General features: G+C 44.1%; 1 pseudogene; it reads right to left on the reverse strand.

The window, feature by feature from the left end:
- Positions 1-3,388: 3,388 nt before the first annotated feature.
- On the reverse strand, positions 3,389-3,507 carry LOC134936442 (5S ribosomal RNA; annotated as a pseudogene).
- Positions 3,508-17,491: the final 13,984 nt, after the last annotated feature.

Raw genomic sequence — 17,491 nt, forward strand, 5'->3', positions numbered from 1 at the left:
ATCTAACCTCAATGCTGCTGCCCGGCTCATTTTCCTCACCAAACGCGCTGCGTCCACCTCTCCTTTCTTACAAGATCTTCACTGGCTCCCCTTCCCTTTCAGAATCCATTTCAAGCTTCTCACACTCACTTACAAAGCCCTTACCCACTCCTCTCCCATCTACATCTCTGACCTTATCTCCCTTTACACTTCCACCCATCCTCTTCACTCTGCTAATGCACGCTGACTCTCCTGCCTACGGATTACTTCCTCCTACTCCTACCTCCAAGATTTTTCACGTGCTGCACCACTTATCTGAAATTCCCTACCTCTCCCCCTTAGACTCTCCATCTCTCTACAAAACTTCAAACCCACTTCTTCACCAAACCCAGCCAAATCTCATCCTAACCCTCTGTTCCACGCTTTCTATGTACCCCGTCTGTGCCACCCATGTCTGTCTACCCCTCCCCTTTAGAATGTAATCTCTCACGAGTGGGCCCTCTTCCCTCATGTGCTTATCCTTTTTCTTACTTTAATAATCTTCAACTGCACCAAATCCAGCAGTCTCCTGCCACCTAATACTTATTCCAGTGTCATCTGCAGATGTAGCTGTTTATTTACCCTGTACTTGTCCTATATTGTCGTCAACTGTAAGTTGCTGTTTTCCTGTTTGATTATTTGTTTATGTACTCTGTAATTGGGCGCTGCGGAACCCTTGTGGCGCCATATAAATAAAGGATAATAATAATAATAATAATAATTGCAATGTTACATAGTTTTGTTGGCTTAAAGTGCTGTATTTCTGCAAATATATCTAGATCTCATCATTTTAGTAGTGAAGAGCATTTGGAATGTTTACTGCCCACATACTGTATGCAAATATATCGGAACAATATTACCCACATTAGCAGATTATATGTTATGTACGGCTATTTTTAAACTGCACAGCTACATGGTTACATTTGTTTTAAAAGTGAATTGTATCAGCCCACTTATTGATCAGAATACTACTGTATTTGTGTGGGTGTATGATCTGTGTAGACAAACATTGTATTTATGAAGTGACCAAGGAGACAGGGCTGCCATCAGAAAGCTCAGGACTGTCAAAATAGGCAGCCCACCCCCATGGAGGCAAAATAGACTGTGGTGCCACATCATTCACCCTCCCCTAACAGCACCTGCACAGTAGCACAGCTGGGGGGAAGGGTTGGGGGGAAAAGGAGTTAGTAATGTGCCAGTAATTCTGGTAGTTGAGAAAAATCTCCAGCCCCTTCCCCCCACTTCTCTTCAGCCTCACTTCATGTGTTTCTGCAGCACCAGCCCTGCAGGGTCCCTCTAGATCAGGGGTCAGGGAACTTTTTTACCTTTTACCCCAAAATATATTTATATACGTTGACATTACCCCTTGATTTGAAAGGATGGAAATCATATATTATTGTGCATATATACTGGTTATCACTGTTTATATGGCATTTCTGAGATAGTGTGTGTGTATATATATATATATATATATATATATACCGAAGACCACTATTGGTTGAAACGCATTGGGCATGGCTACACACCGTGGACGTTGTGACGTCAGCTGCTGGAACCAGAGCCGGTGCAGTGCTAACAGCGAGACGGAGCAGAGCAGAGCCCTGACGGTTTTTAAATACATGCTGTATTTGTCTTCTGAAACTGAAATGTACGTTGCTACTACACTTTATTTATAAAGATATTACATTTTAAACTTACCAGTGCGCTCTCCTAATTTCTTAGCAACAATACCCTTCTGCTCCTTTGGCTTGGAGCTGGATGTAGCTGCACATGGAGGAGTTTTAAAAGCAGGAGAGGAATCAACTCTGGAAACATTTGGACTGTTTGCGCAGAGACTGAGTATTTCAACATTACTTTATATATATATATATATATATATGTGTAAAAACAAGGATTATTACTGCGCCACATGCGATAAGAAACAAATATGTTGTGTGATAGCTGGCTTATATGACACTCCCCTATGCTGCTAGTGGGGCGTCAGCTGTTTCCCTCAAATAAATACAGGGGTGGTAATTCCCTGGGAGTAATGTAAGAAAAAGGAGGGGATGAGGGATAAATAGCGACCAAGGAGTCAATAAAATAAATTGCCAGTTAAAATCTTAAAAATATACCTGTTTATTAAAATGAACATAAAAGAAACACATAAAAAATAGGAACAACAATATATACACAACTGAACTAAAAGCACTTACATAAATATATGCACTAAAAAATAAATAATTTTTCCTTATCTTAGAATGAGGTAGGTACAGGTCACCCAACGCGTTTCGTCTGATGAGACTTCTTCAAGGGGTAGGGACAGAATGAGACAGTATATGCTTTTATAGCCAAAGTGATCAGTGGGAGGCCTATGACTTCACATATAGTCATGTGATGCAATTACATGTTAAATACTTTAAGGCTGCTCATATATATAAATCAATGCTTAACAGGTTATTATGGACTGAATATAAGTAAAAACGAGTTGATTCACACTTAGAAAACAGTTAAAAACACTGTAAAACGGCTCTAGAATGATAAAAGGCGGAACTTCCGCCACACTTCCGGCGGCGGCGGACTCGGCGCGTCACTTCCGCCCCACTTCCGGCGCTTGCTGCGCATGCGCCCGCGGCGATTCCGTGCTCGTATCCATTTCTTGTTGTCAGTGGCTACAGTTCACAGGGGGAAGGACTGGAGCCAGTCTTTGTAAAGTCCAAAAGATGGTGGCCATTTTTGATGTGATTATGTCCATAGGTCTCCAGGTAGCGGCGGCCATTTTCTAATAGTTCATCTGACACTTGTCAGATACCCCGGTATCCATGGTGATAATTACACATAAAAAAATAAATAAAAAAAAGTAAATAAGAGTATCAGGAGCATGGTATTGTTTTGTAAACACCTAATTTTACCATAAATTATAAGAGAAATAGCTAAACAGGATTATAATGAATGAAATGCTTTGCTGTACATTTATAAAGGTGTATAATTGCGGACATCACTATGGGAGTATGATATAAAGGTCAGACTTGGTGTGTAATTCAGTAAAACATAGTGGAGAATTTAGCAGCTTATATCTGTGCATTATACATACGCAATTGTATAAGACCATTATATACAATAAGAAAGAAAAAGGATAGATAAAATGACACATATATTATGAGTTTGGCGTGAGTGGAGTTAAATTGCCATAGGGGGTGTAATTTAATAAGATACCGTGCCTACGCATTAGTTCGACCCCTTATGGGCAAGGGGGAAAATGTACACACTGTAAAAGGTATGCATAAAGTGAAATAGGGAACATTATATAAGTGAAATACAAATATGTGTTCAACGTGAGTTCGTATTCACATGGAGTATGTTCCTTTCTCAGGCCCCTATTCAGATTCGTTCTATACAGTACCTAATCTTCCCAGGTGGTCCCCCCTACTGGTACTGATCAGGCCCAACGCTGCTTGGCTTCCAAGATCGGATGTGTTTGGGCATTTCCAGCGTGGTTTGACTGTAGCGATGTTGTGCCTTCTAGGTCATCACTCCAGTAATATAAATGAACATTCTCTGTGTATGAGTGTTCACGAAGGCCAAGTGAAAACGTGGATATGTGGTAGTAGGGTAGTGACAGGGAAGGGGTAGTGCCCAGTCATGATGGGGGAAGTGCCCCAAAACGTTGATATTAACAGGAGCAGCTTGTTTCACTTAACTGACTGCCCAGGAGTCCTTATTTTGTATATATATATATATATATATATATATATATGTATATATACAATTATTATTATTATTATATTTTTTATTATTATTTTCGCCAATTATTTTTTTGGCAATGATTGTGTTAATTATCACTTTCTCCCCAAAACACCAGAATGAATGTAAGAAAGATGGTTGAGGGGGGAAAGGGTGGGACACACGATTTTTAGGAGACAGATGGTCACATCCTCACCTCAATAATGTCAGTGGGAATTTCCCACTGTTATGTGGGCAACTGTCTGATCCTGTGGTACTCCGTCAGCGGTCAGCCACAGAACACTTCAAGTTCTGTGTGTGGGTTGGTGGGCCACCGGCGGGAGGACAGGACAGTGCAGGACGAACGGGCGGGAAGGAACACGGTGTGACATTAGCACGTCACACCGCGGCCAGGAATACAGCACAGGGTGGCCAGGAGCACAGCACAGGGCAGGCAGGAGGGAGCGTGGTGTGACGTCAGCATGTCACATCGCAAGCTGGGCGGTGCTGGACGGGGCTGTGTCTCGGCAGCGCGACCATCCATTACCCCCAGGAATTTCATTTTTACCCCATTTGGGATAATTTACCCCTGTTCCCTGACCGCTGCTCTAGATCCCCCCAGTGTCTTTCTAATTCCATTCAGCACTCCCTGCTGTCTCTCCAGCCAGCTCCCCTCCGGTATGTACAGCCAGACCCTTTTCTGTGTCTCCAGCCAGCCCACCTTCTGTGTCTCCAGCCAGCTCTCCTTGCATCTCTTCAGCCCCCCATCTGTATCTCCAGCCAGCCACCCATTCTGTGTCTGTAGCTGGTCCTTCATCTGCATCTCCAGACAGCCCCCCTTCCAGCCAGATTACTTCTGTGGTTCCATCCAGTACCTTTCTATCTCTCCAGCCAGCCCCCTTCTGTATCTCCAACCAGCCCTCCTTCTGTGTCCACAGCCAGCCCCCCTCTGTGTCTACAACTTGCCCCCCCTCTTCTGTGTCTGCAGCCAGTTTCCATTCTGTGTCTCCAGCTAGCCTCCCCTTCTTTGCTTCCAGACAGCTCCCCTTCTGTTTCATCAGCCAGTCCTCCTTCTGTGTCTCCAGCAAACCCCCCTTCTGTGTGTAATGTCCACCCACAAACAAACACATGACATTTACGGTGCCGAAAACTTGAACTAAATTGTGGGGTGCTAGTGTGAATCAGGTTCGGGTGATCAGAGCGGCAGACCTGTACGCAAGACAAAAGAAAAATAAACAGTTTTAAAAAGACACAAGCGTTTTGTTCTTACTTCCGGTTCCCGGGTTCCTTCAGCACTCTTTATCTAAGCGAAGCAGACGCTTATCCCGCCAGCACTATGAGACAATCTCCCACCCTTTGCTGGGGGATAATGTCTGCTGATCTACCTAGTGCAGATGTGAGAAGTATAGGACGAGCCCCCAATTGACAATGCTAAATTCCTTTGTCGTATAACAACCCTTTATGAAGCTAAGAACACTGTACGCTGTTTACTTAAGAAGTACCGTAATGGTACGCTAGTTGCGTAACGATCGCTCAGCCGTAGGCGAGACGCTCAAGCGTCACGTTCGCTCACGGCCCAGCGATCACAGGACACGTTATTGGTTATGTCTAGGGTAATGATTCGCTATGGCGTAGCTTACGCTCGAGACCACGAGGAGGTCACCAGCGATGCAGACGCTCACAACACTATACCTTTATGATAAAACCTTATACCAATGAAATACACTGAATACCTTAATGTGAGTACAGGGTGTATGTGCAACCTTGTGTAACCTGACTAACTACAAAGCTGCTTGAGCGTCACCGACGCTCAAGTGAACACTTAACACTATAGGAAATACACAGATACTGGTTTAGGTTCCAAGGCCTATTAACTGTATTATATCTAATATACTTGTAAAAGGGGATAACAGTACAAATGATACACTACAATATAACAGAGACTTCCTAACCACAGAACTAAACAATAAATACAAAAAGACAATACTACACTGACCTAAATGCAATATAATACAATACTATCTAATACAATACAATACTAGCCTAGTCTAGGGGAGATATGAGAGAACAGAACAGAGAGAGAGAGAGAGAGAGAGAGAGATGAGATGAGAGAAATTGGCTCACAGAAAGACAATGATTACGGAGAGAAACTTACGCACAAAGGGTATGATCGCCTGCGCCTCGATATCCAGCTCCCGGCTATCAGCAGATAACCGTTGATGAGAGAGTGAGAGCTGGATGTGGTCGGCCTGCCTATTTATGCCCCACACACAATGCAATCTCCTGGTCCTACAATCCCATTGTCCATTGGCCGAAGGAATTCGGCCCTGCATCATAACAAAAGGTCATAGGGTGATTCATACAGGTGGGCTGTGACGATTTCCAACAGCTCAGGTGGGTGGGAAACTGGGTTTCCCGCCGCATACCTGAGTATGTGTAATTAATAGAAATGGACATAAACTTCTTATGTCCATAACTATTCGCACGAGCGATTAATACGCTCCAAACCAACACCGGAATATTGCTAATTAAATACTCTTCCGATGGGTACCAAACACTGCTGTATGATTCCTGTTAGACCCTTCGTACGATATAAAGAGGGATTCCTCAGCTCTGGGACATTGTATTTTAACCAAACTTTCAGAATCTATCAAAGGGACCATGATCTATAAACTACATTAATTGTGAACATTTGTAACGAATGAGTCGCATGCTACGACTACATAAACTCTACCGTAAATACGCATACCGCGCCTGCGAGTGCACGTTATTGCGGGTATGCGCATCCACGGGAGAGCGCACGCACGCGCAGCGCGGACCAGTGTGCGGTGCAAATATGGCAACGTGCATTGAGACATTTTTCTGACTTTGACAGTCCACCCTTTGGCAGTCAATAATAACTGCCACAAAACATTTAAGGAGAAAAATGTAAGTCAGGGGTTAATTGATTTCCATGGTTGGGTAAGGGAGGAGAGAGGAGAAGGTGTGAAGAGGGTATGACCTAGTGAGATAGCAGAAGCATGTGTGTATGAATCCATGTTTGGGGGGTCATGTATCATCGTGCCGTACGTGTTGTAAATCAAGCTTCGAGGTATTGCGAAGTATACATTTGAATTCCTTCTTATCCTGTGGTACAGGTCTGTGGATGGGCTGTCAAACTCTACCGAGCTCATTTCGGCTGTGGTTGTAACAAAATGGGGATGCACATTTTAGTTGATGATACATGAATGGGGGAGGTATGTGGTTGCTGATATCTGTGCCTGTATTCCCTATCGTCTATGTGTGTCGTTACCTGAGGGTTGTAGAGATGAAGATAAAGAACACTTACGAAAAATGCAATGATATTCTATGTCAGGGAAATGTACATCTGTCGTCGAAGTTGTTTTCGGTATCTGTTGAGAGTCGTCTTCTTTGCGCTGTATTGCTCCTTAGGCATGAGCAAATAGCTTTGTCTGAGCCATCAGATTTACAAAAATGTTGGGCTAGCGTAAGTTTAAAGATACTAGGGAAACTGGGGATCCATGGCAAAGTTCATCAAGTGTCCATATTTAAAGTTGTCAAATCTTCTTCTTTGGTGCTTGTCTGTTGTCTGTATACATCTCGTCTCGTCAACTTCCTCGTCCAAGGGGGTCTTTGTATCTTGGAGAAAAGCAGAAAAACAGGTGAAAGAAACGGACCGTATAATCGCATTTTCATCACATTCTGGTTTCTATCATTGGGTCATAAATCAAATCCAGGTTAATTACAGTTTCCTCACTCCTCAAGCTCATCACTTTTGTACTTTGTTTGCACCTCATTAAAGCCTGCCCGCATCTAAATATCAATCCAATCGATATAACGACACCCAAGATACATAGTAGAAACTTTCCAACATCCATTATGACTCCTTGAGCCCAGTCTCCTAAACCGGAGAACCAATTTCGCGGGTTCAACCATGACACCCAACCAGTCAGCTCATTACCTACAGCAGCAAGGGTGAGATTGTGTTTTCGACGAAATTCCCACTTCAATTGGAGAATATTGTCCATCTTTTGGTCTATGACCTCTACCGGATCCTCGGTGCTATTTGTGATATACGTGCAACACTTTATGCCGTACTGTGTTGCCAATGTAACACAATATCCGCCTGTTACTGCTGTAAGATAATTAAGAACCATCCTATGCTGAACTAGTTCTGTTTTATAAGCTTGAAGTTCTCTTCCAGTGTATCTGAAAGTGTCATCATACATTTCAGTGATATTATCTAACAAATTGGCGAGTGCGGAAATGTATCTATAATTCATCACACCTCGAGCGGTGCGAGTGAAATCTAACGCTACCAGAACCTGAATCCCGGTGGATTCATGGATAAGATCAGAGGCCGGATGCTCTAACCTTTCTGACAGTTGTCTTTTAACTCGGTGCTCGTAATGAGTGTGAGTATAAGGAGCTTGGGCACCACGGTGTATGTCCTTCATTTTGTCATGTGTAACAGTCATCACTTCAGGCAATACTTTTCCAATATAACACAATCCTTCAGAGTTTGGGGCTAGCCACTTGTACGCCTTTCTCCCGCATATGAAATATGCGTCATCGGGGAGAACATAAGGGACGGAGAAGGACATGACCATGTTACAAACCTTCCAGGTGAAATCTCCTGACCCTAATTCTTCCATCTGCCTAATGCACGTATCAGTTTGTATGACATGTGCACAGTATCCTGGTGATACCTCTCCAACTCTAGTAATCCTATTTCCTAAGGTATATCGATACCGAAAAGATTTTCCTCTACTGGCTATGTGGCGTACCAGCTCTGTATCTGTAGGCATTCTATCTGCTCTGTGTGAAAAGGTCATGGTAAGGTTGCTCCATGACACTTCCCAATTTCCCGGTTTTCTGGGATTGGAGATGTTAAAACATATGAGGGACCTATCCACATGGTATTGGTGGAGCTTCAAACTAGGAGGGCTGGAGATATTAAACCTCCGGTCCACCGGTCTCCCACCACTTAGCTCAAGTACCTCCCCTAACGTTAAAGGAAATGGTACTAGCCCTGATTTGCTGTGTCCCTGAGGTACTTGAGAGCATACCCAACAATCGGTCTTATTTAACACATTACCCACTAAGGAGTGATAGTCACTCAATGGATGCCGGTCCATATGGATATTAAAACTGGATTGGCATTTCTTTATGCATCCATCTTCAACCAGATTATCACAGAGCCTACAGATACAATTTTCTTCAGCTAACAATCCATCACAATTTCTTCTATCGGATCGTTTTCTGATACTCGCCTTTGCTTGTTGGTTTGGTTGATCTTGGAAAACTACGCCTCCATCATCATAATCGGAACCCATTCCAGAACCTCTCTCGACCTCTATGGTACTCTCGCCGGAACAGACTGCTCTGGTCAACATCATGGTTAACATCAAAATCCGGATCACAGTCTCTTGGGGCAAGTCCATCTTTGAGGAGGAAATAGAGAAGAATGAGAAGGGGAAAAAAGAAATTTTAAGGGAGAGGGGCTGGGAAGTGGAGAAAAACAATAAAAGGGAGAAGGGAGTCGACAACTGCTTTCGGTCTTCAAGGCTCAGGTGCCGCCTCAGTCCTCCTGGAACAGACACTCCAGTGATACAACCTCTACCGTCTGTTCCTTATCACGGGACTTCTCTGGATCGGCAACCTTTTTGCAGTGGGATGAATGGACCCAAGTCTCTCTCTCAGCAACCTTCAATGCTGTGGTGCTAGTCAATAAGACCTGGTATGGTCCTTCCCATCTATCAATAAGACAACCTGAGCGTAGAAAATTTCGTATCATTACATAATCCCCAGGTTCAATGTCATGACAATTACTATCTGGTAAATCAGGAATCATCAACTTCAGATTATCATTTTGATTCCTCAACTGTTTACTCATGTTAATCAAGTACTTTACAGTTACTTCATTGTTACATTTCAAATCATCCTGAGGGTTAATCATGACATGCGGTTGTCGGCCATACAGAATTTCAAAAGGGGACAGGTTAAGAGGGGACCTGGGAGTGGTTCTGATGCTATACAAAACAATGGGTAAAGCTTCTGGCCACGTCAATCCTGTCTCTGCCATTACTTTACTCAATTTATTTTTAATAGTGCTGTTCACTCTTTCGACCTTCGCACTCGCCTGTGGACGGTACGGAGTGTGCAGCTTGCTATCAATTCCCATCAATTTACACATTCCTTGAAAGACATCACCTGTAAAATGGGTACCCCTATCACTTTCAATGATTCTAGGGATACCATATCTACATACAAATTCCTGCACAATTTTCTTAGCTGTAAACATAGCGGTATTTGTAGCTGCTGGAAAAGCTTCGACCCAATTCGAGAAAACATCTATACAGACAAGTACATATTTCAAATTTCGACATGGGGGTAATTGAATGAAGTCAATTTGTATTACCTGGAAAGGGCCGCCGGCAGGTGGGATATGGGATGGTTCTGTAGGTATTGCTTTTCCAATATTCTTTCTCAGACAGGTAAGGCATGACATTGCTCTTTTACCCGCATGAGAGGAGAATCCTGGGGCGCACCAGTATGCTCTTACCAATTTGCACATCCCCTCCTTGCCTAGATGAGTCAGCCCGTGAGCTGCTTCAGCCAGACATGGAAGGTATGCCCTGGGGGCCACTGGTTTACCATGTCCATCCGTCCAGAGCCCTGAGGACTCCTGGCCATATCCCTTTGCCTTCCAGACTGCTCTTTCCTGTGTGGAACACAGATTCTGCATCTCACACAACTTCTGTGTGTTGATGGTATTAAATACCATCAACTGTGTGGTATTTGTCTGTATGGGGGTAGCAGCTGCAAGCTTTGCGGCTTCGTCTGCTCGGCTGTTACCAAGGGATACTGGGTCTTGGCTATATGTATGTGCTTTACATTTGATAACAGCCACTCTGTCGGGTTCCTGTATCGCTGTTAGAAGCCTTTTTATGTGAGCTGCATGCGCTATCGGTGTACCAGCTGCCGTCATGAAATTTCTGAGCCGCCATAGGGCTCCGAAATCATGGACTACCCCGAACGCGTATCTGGAATCAGTGTAGATATTGGCTGACTTACCCTTAGCCAATTCACATGCTCTGGTTAGGGCGACCAGTTCAGCAACCTGGGCTGAGTGAGGTGGGCCTAGCGGTTCCGCTTCTATGGTGTCTTGGTCATCTACGACTGCGTATCCAGTACACAAGTCTCCCGAGTCTGACTGTCTGTGACAACTACCGTCCGTGTAGAACGTGAGTTCTGCATCTTTCAGTGGATTGTCACTGATGTCAGGCCTTGCGGTAAAATTTTGGGTCAAATATTCCATACAATCATGTGTATCTTCCTTTGCATTAAATCCTCCTTCCCCATCACTCTCACCTTCCACCCTTTGTGTCTGACCAGGCACACCTGGGAGAAATGTTGCAGGATTTAATGCGCTGCATCTCCTTATGGTGATGTTTACTGGGGCCATTAATGCCAATTCCCATCTTGTAAACCTTGCAGATGAGACGTGTCTGGTTTGGGCAGAATTCAATAAGGCAGATACCGCATGCGGTGTATGGATTGTGAGGTTGTGGCCTAGCACGACATCTTCGCTTTTCGTCACTAGCAATGCTATCGCCGCAACGCTACGCAAGCATGTGGGGAGGGATCGCGCTACCGTGTCTAGCTGGGCGCTGTAGTATGCAATTGGCCTGCTGGCGTCACCGTGTTTTTGTGTTAGTACACCTGCTGCGCACCCAGCACTTTCTGTTCCGTATAGTTCAAAGGGTTTCCCATAGTCTGGCATACCTAGTGCTGGTGCCTGTGTTAGGCACTGTTTGAGTCTCTCAAATGCTGTTTCAGATTCGTCTGTATGCGAAATCCGATCAGGTTTGTTTGAGGAGACCATTTCCTGCAAAGGTAGCGCCAATATGGAAAACCCTGGGATCCAATTACGGCAATACCCACACATTCCTAAAAACGTCCTGATCTGTTGCTGGGTTTGTGGCAGTGTCATGTCTCTAATGGCTTGGATTCTATCAGCGGTCAGGTGTCTCAGTCCTTGTGTTAGACAGTGTCCCAAATATTTTACCTTAGCTTGGCATAATTGCAACTTGTCTTTGGAAACCTTGTGACCTGTGTCTGAAAGATGAAACAGGAGCTGTTTCGTATCCTTCAGAGATGCTTCCAGTGAATCTGAACACAGTAATAAATCGTCCACATACTGTATCAATACTGATCCACTGTCTGGTTGGAAAGACTGTAAACAATCATGCAAAGCCTGAGAAAATATACTTGGACTATCTATGAAACCTTGGGGTAACCGAGTCCACGTGTATTGGACTCCTCTGTATGTGAATGCAAACAAATATTGGCTGTCAGGGTGCAGAGGTACCGAAAAGAAAGCGGAGCAGAGGTCAATAACAGTGAAAAATTTGGCAGTGGGAGGAATTTGCATTAGGATGACAGCTGGATTAGGCACTACGGGGAACTGACTCTCAACTATTTTGTTAATCCCCCTTAGATCCTGCACTAGCCTGTAACCCCTCCCCCCACTCTTTTTAACAGGGAAGATGGGACTATTTGCGGTGCTGGACGTTCTTACTAGAATGCCCTGTTGTAGCAAGCGCTCTATTACGGGAAAAACTCCTAGCTCCACCTCTGGCTTCAGAGGATACTGTGGGATTTTTGGAGCTATCCTACCATCTTTTACTTGTACAACTACTGGAGCTACGTTTGCCATTAATCCAGTGTCCTGTCCATCTTTTGTCCAAAGTGACTCTGGTATCTGAGATATCATCTCTTCTACTTGGGATGGATTCCTATTTGTCATAATGGAATGTGACATTAATTTTGATGGGGAGTCTAGCATGTCTCGTACTTCCTGAGCGTGATTCTCAGGGATGTCCAAGAATACACCTTCAGGAGTACAATAAATGACGCAACCCATTTTACATAGTAAGTCTCTTCCCAGGAGATTGGTTGGTGCCGATGCAGCCAGCAAAAAGGAATGCTTGGTATGCAAAGGCCCTATTGTAATCTCGGCTGGTTTGCTAACAGGGTAGTGCTGGACTACTCCTGTTACTCCCATGGCTGGAATTGTCCTACCAGTGGTTCTCATGCCCACTGTCGAATTTATCACTGACTTGGCCGCCCCTGTGTCTACAAGAAAGTTTAAAGTTTTACCAGCTACATTGATTGCAATTTCTGGTTCGCTTCCAAGACTAGCAATCAACTTAACTGGCTGCAGATTACAGGTATGGCCACACCCCTATTGGGTATGCTGACCTCCCTGAATCCCGCTGGCAGCAACTACTTGTGAGGGAGTTAGTTGGGAACTACCAGAGGCATGCCAATCTCTGTTCGGGGGATATCTTTTTGTTTCCCCTGTATGTGGCTCAAAACTCCGCCTCTGTGGACCCTGCTCCCAATGTCGTGTTTTGTGTTGTTGTCTAGGGGGTTGAAAAGATCTTTGTACATTCTTTGTTCTACATTCTCGTGCAAAGTGTCCCGGTCTGTTACAAGAAAAACATGTTATTACACTTGCCTTACCCACAGGATTCGGTGGTACATACGCAGGCTGCCTTGTGGTCAGCGCCTGTATACTTACGGACATCAACTTATCACTTTGCGACTCTCTGTGCCTAGTGATGTTTCTGTCGTGATCAATAGCAGCCTCTCTCAATGTGGACACTGACAGACCTCGCCAACATGGTTGTGTGGTCTGTACCCTAGCTTTTAATGTTTCCTTTAAACCATCCATCAGTACAGATACTGCTACTTCCCGATGGTTTGGGTTGGTCTTAATGTCTTCTATACCAGTGTACTTTGCCATTTCTAATAGTGCCCGGTGAAAATATTCTGTTGCCGTTTCGGACTCCTTTTGCTTAATGGAAAATATTTTATTCCATTTAACAACGGCTGGGAAATACTCTTTTAGCTGTAAATTTATCCTTTTTACATTATCCTTGTTGTACACGTCTGTAAGCGGTACATCTTTATCCAATGCACAATCAGCTAAAAACTGATTTGCATCAACATTGGAAGGTAAACAAGCTCTTAGCAGTATCTGCCAATCCTTGTTGTTGGGTTCTACAGTGTTACCTAGATCCCTGATGTATTTTTGGCTAGCAACTAAATCTTTTCTGGGGTCAGGAAATTCGGACACTATTGTTCTTAATTCCATTCTGGAAAATGGAGTGTACATGGCAATGTTCCTTATGGGAGTGGCTCCAGACACATCTGTTTTTCCATTGGGAACTGCTATTACCCTTACAGGAGCAATTCTAACAGCCTCTTCCTGTGTAGATTCTACAGCTTGTTGTGGTACAATTGTTTCAGTGTAGTGCATGGTGCCGTACTTACCCGTTGACACGACCTCACCTATCCCTCCGCTAGGGGCTTTCACTAATCTCGTGGGTGTCGCTGTGCCTACTGTGGTCTCTGCTATGGTGGCTGCAAGAGAGAGAGCTGAAATTGTTGCTGAATCGTCTTCTTGATCACACTCCTGAGGAAGGTTCAAAACAGGGTACATCTTGCACGGGTTAATACTTGCATGAGTTATTTGGTTAACATCATTAACATTTACAGTGTTACTAAGAGTTTGTGTTTTACAACCCAGTGCGTTTCTCTCCGCAATCAACTTCTCTCCTGCAATGTATGGTGGAGGAGGAGCTGTGGCAATCAACTTCCTGACTGCCCCAGATCCTGCCGCCAGAGCCAAACCTCTCTGTATCTCACCTTCCTGGTGCCATAACTGTAAATAATCATGATGCTGAATTCGTCTCTTTGCTGATTTTACGAGACATATCCTCCTCCTTAAATTTTGTAACACTTCTGGACTAAAGCTACCTATTCTTGGGAATTTGTCCCTGTCTTGTACAGTCATTCTCTCCCATTCATCACATAAAGATTCGGTGTGAATTCCATATTTTTCACACATTACATATCGTGCCGACCCAACTGGTCGGTTCACAGAATCAACCTGAACCAGGGTTGATCGCCCCCTACCTGAACAAATGGCCCCCATAATCTGCAGGCGTTGCTTATTCCTCCTTGAATATCAAGGCTTTCAGCGAACCCTTACAAACAAACCAAGATGTCCTTGGGCAGGCCGGCGGTGGTGGTTTATCAAGTACCCCACTTACTTCTCGCCCACGTTGGCCTGTGCCGCAATCACTGTAACCAGAGCTGCGGTACCCAACCCAAGGCCCCTGTGAACCTTTATTTACTGGGGCGTGCTGGACCTACCAGTCCCCAGCAAGTATCGGTTGTTGGATAGTTCCTGAGTGACCAGCGAACTTCCCTTCCAAAAATAAAAAATTACACAAATCACGTCAGAATGTACAAATAGCGTTTGTGACCACTTTACTCTAATGGTATTAGGTCAGATTACTAACTACTGCACACAATAACGTGCGGTCCAATCGTTCAGTATACGAGCACTACTTGTCATGTACTGAAAGATCAATGGAATCTATGTTTCCGGCTGCGATTCCTTCAGCCAGAGCTTGTATGGCCTATATGGGTTCTGCACCAACACCCCAGGCGTTGTGCCACTGGACTTTTATAGCGGACCTCTTTTAGTACCTTACGACCTCCTGGTCTTGTTACCTTATGACCTCCTGGTCTTGTTACCTTATGACCTCCTGGTCTTGTTACCTTATGACCTCCTGGTCTTGTTACCTTATGGTCCGCTATACTCTAATGCTCAAATATTATTTAACCAGAGATGCCTCCCTAGCCACCGTATATGTCACTTACACGTATGTCCCTTGACGAGTACTCGGCTTTCCTTGTGGTTCCACCTTTAAAATTGTATAAACACACTCACTCAACACATGTACACTTTGTTTCTATGTCTATTTCTGCGCAGAAATTGTCTTCAGGCCAAGAGTGTTACCAATTAGGAGCAGGATCTGTTAAACTAAATTTCAGATTTTCCAAAATTAGATTTGCGTTATTTACCGCGTCGCGTTATCTACCGCTGTGCGTTAATTATCGCCTTTGCGTTACTTCACTTTATCACAACTTGAGCTACGTGGGCGTAACCGGACGCTACGTTGCGTAATGAACGCTGCGTGCGTCTGCCTTTGGATTGCGTACGCTAGTCTTTGTTAGCGACACGTGTACGCAATATAAAGATCCACCGTAACACAATATATTTTTATCAATGTAAATGATCCCTGATCATCTACCGCAATCCACACTGACTGCCTTGTATCTCAGACAAACCGTGTGTTGTTCTATACTTTAACTATTACCTCTACTATTAAATAACAGCAAATCTCTTTTTAGCACTTTCTATCAACTATAAAATTGGCAAACAGGAATAGTGATATACGAAAATGAAACAGAAATGCAGATATATGCGTGCGTACGCAAGACAAAAGAAAAATAAACAGTTTTAAAAAGACACAAGCGTTTTGTTCTTACTTCCGGTTCCCGGGTTCCTTCAGCACTCTTTATCTAAGCGAAGCAGACGCTTATCCCGCCAGCACTATGAGACAATCTCCCACCCTTTGCTGGGGGATAATGTCTGCTGATCTACCTAGTGCAGATGTGAGAAGTATAGGACGAGCCCCCAATTGACAATGCTAAATTCCTTTGTCGTATAACAACCCTTTATGAAGCTAAGAACACTGTACGCTGTTTACTTAAGAAGTACCGTAATGGTACGCTAGTTGCGTAACGATCGCTCAGCCGTAGGCGAGACGCTCAAGCGTCACGTTCGCTCACGGCCCAGCGATCACAGGACACGTTATTGGTTATGTCTAGGGTAATGATTCGCTATGGCGTAGCTTACGCTCGAGACCACGAGGAGGTCACCAGCGATGCAGACGCTCACAACACTATACCTTTATGATAAAACCTTATACCAATGAAATACACTGAATACCTTAATGTGAGTACAGGGTGTATGTGCAACCTTGTGTAACCTGACTAACTACAAAGCTGCTTGAGCGTCACCGACGCTCAAGTGAACACTTAACACTATAGGAAATACACAGATACTGGTTTAGGTTCCAAGGCCTATTAACTGTATTATATCTAATATACTTGTAAAAGGGGATAACAGTACAAATGATACACTACAATATAACAGAGACTTCCTAACCACAGAACTAAACAATAAATACAAAAAGACAATACTACACTGACCTAAATGCAATATAATACAATACTATCTAATACAATACAATACTAGCCTAGTCTAGGGGAGATATGAGAGAACAGAACAGAGAGAGAGAGAGAGAGAGAGAGAGATGAGATGAGAGAAATTGGCTCACAGAAAGACAATGATTACGGAGAGAAACTTACGCACAAAGGGTATGATCGCCTGCGCCTCGATATCCAGCTCCCGGCTATCAGCAGATAACCGTTGATGAGAGAGTGAGAGCTGGATGTGGTCGGCCTGCCTATTTATGCCCCACACACAATGCAATCTCCTGGTCCTACAATCCCATTGTCCATTGGCCGAAGGAATTCGGCCCTGCATCATAACAAAAGGTCATAGGGTGATTCATACAGGTGGGCTGTGACGATTTCCAACAGCTCAGGTGGGTGGGAAACTGGGTTTCCCGCCGCATACCTGAGTATGTGTAATTAATAGAAATGGACATAAACTTCTTATGTCCATAACTATTCGCACGAGCGATTAATACGCTCCAAACCAACACCGGAATATTGCTAATTAAATACTCTTCCGATGGGTACCAAACACTGCTGTATGATTCCTGTTAGACCCTTCGTACGATATAAAGAGGGATTCCTCAGCTCTGGGACATTGTAT

The sequence above is a fragment of the Pseudophryne corroboree genome, chromosome 1, assembly GCF_028390025.1.
Source record: "Pseudophryne corroboree isolate aPseCor3 chromosome 1, aPseCor3.hap2, whole genome shotgun sequence".
Classification (NCBI taxonomy): domain Eukaryota; kingdom Metazoa; phylum Chordata; class Amphibia; order Anura; family Myobatrachidae; genus Pseudophryne; species Pseudophryne corroboree.